This window comes from Mytilus edulis, chromosome 3 (assembly GCF_963676685.1).
Source record: "Mytilus edulis chromosome 3, xbMytEdul2.2, whole genome shotgun sequence".
Taxonomy (NCBI): Eukaryota; Metazoa; Mollusca; class Bivalvia; order Mytilida; family Mytilidae; genus Mytilus; species Mytilus edulis.
Window position 1 is genome coordinate 53,551,239 of NC_092346.1, and position 1,757 is coordinate 53,552,995.

Below are 1,757 nucleotides of genomic sequence, written 5' to 3' on the forward strand. Positions count from 1 at the left end.
TACAAAATTTTAATCCTGGTTTCTATGATGAGTTTATATACTTGGCCATGACAATTTGTTATAAATCAAAATAGTACACAATCAAATAAACAATTCTGTATGATCATTCTGTTAAATCTATACAAATAGTAATGGCTCATGTATGATACATCAATTCAGCCATTCTTATATAAAAACATCAATTCAGCCGTTCTTACATATAAAAAAAGTTAAGATTTGTTTTTCATGATAACAACAACAATAAAGAGATTTTTCGTCTAAGTTTTGATACATCATTAAAATGTTCTTTAACTGATCAAAATAAAACAGTCATTATCAGATAAACAACACGTATATAAGTACTCAAATTCGACAACAAAGAGTCAATGATGGATACCTTTAGAAACCATAAAAATAACTGTAAGAATTTATATTTTAGCTAATTTTACAACCACTTAATTGTTCACAGAACTTAACTGTTGATCCTGAGTAAGGACAGTACAATCTGTTGACATAGCAGTACATAATAGGACAGCAGATCATCATAGTAGAGATTTATCAAAAAAGCATGTATAATCTTGGAATTAATTTATCTACACTTTATAATCTAACAACCAATAATTATTTCATATATGTAGAAATTTCTAATTGTAACACCTGAGAATGGCAAGTTAAATATGCCAGCATACTATTGTTTGATTGCAAGTTTTATAAACAATATCAACCTATAAATTTGTCCTGAGTACTGAATATTTTACACAATAAAGAAAGTAAAATATCCATTAGCCGTCATTGAAATTTCGTTTAGCTGTCAATTACATTAATACTAATGACTCACACAAGATATATTATTGAAGCCATTCTTAACAAAAGTAATAAGTTAGATTTGTACTTAATTGAAGCACCAACTGAAGACATTGATTCCTTAAAATTCAGCAGATTTTTGCCATTTATTAAATCGATGTGATGAAGAATGAGACAAGCATATTTATTTAGTAAAGTACTAGGTTATAAATTTAAAGCAAATGATGTTTTTATGAGAATGCTGCATACAAAGTGAATCATATATAACACAGAAATAAGAATAAATGCTTAACAAAACAGAATATCACAGCTAACTTTGTCATATAAAAGACAGACAGCACTATTAATTAAAGCAGTATTGCATCAGTTGGCAGCATAATCTTTTTCTATACTTAAAAATTGTGGAAATTGTATCATTGATATCTAATTGATGTACAACTATTTCTTAACTATATATATATGCAGAAGAGAGATTTTAACCTTTTTCAGATATCTTTATATTTTGCTTTAAATATAGTATATATTACATACAGTGATTAAGACTATGTTTACTGTTTTCCAAAGCTTTCATGCAATCTTATATCATAGGGCTAAAAGAAGTTGAATACAAAAGAGTTACCCTAATAAAGTATACCCAATGTGTTTTCTATAGGTGTACTCATTATTTTCCTACATATACATTTTAATGTCCTGGCAGTTATTTGCAATGTATCTTGTATACTTTGTACCGTTGTATTTACAGTGGTTTTAAAGAATAAAATTGTCATGTAGTGTCTTGGCAGTGAAATTTTTTTTTTAACATAATGTGCTTAATTATCAAAACATTTACAAGCAAAAAATAATTATGCAGTTGTCTAATATTTTAATGCCTTCCAACTTTTCAACATGATCAATAAGTAACACGTAAAAAAACTAAATATAACAAAGCATGTTTAAACACCTTTGAAATCTTGAAGTTAGTGTAAATTATCTTA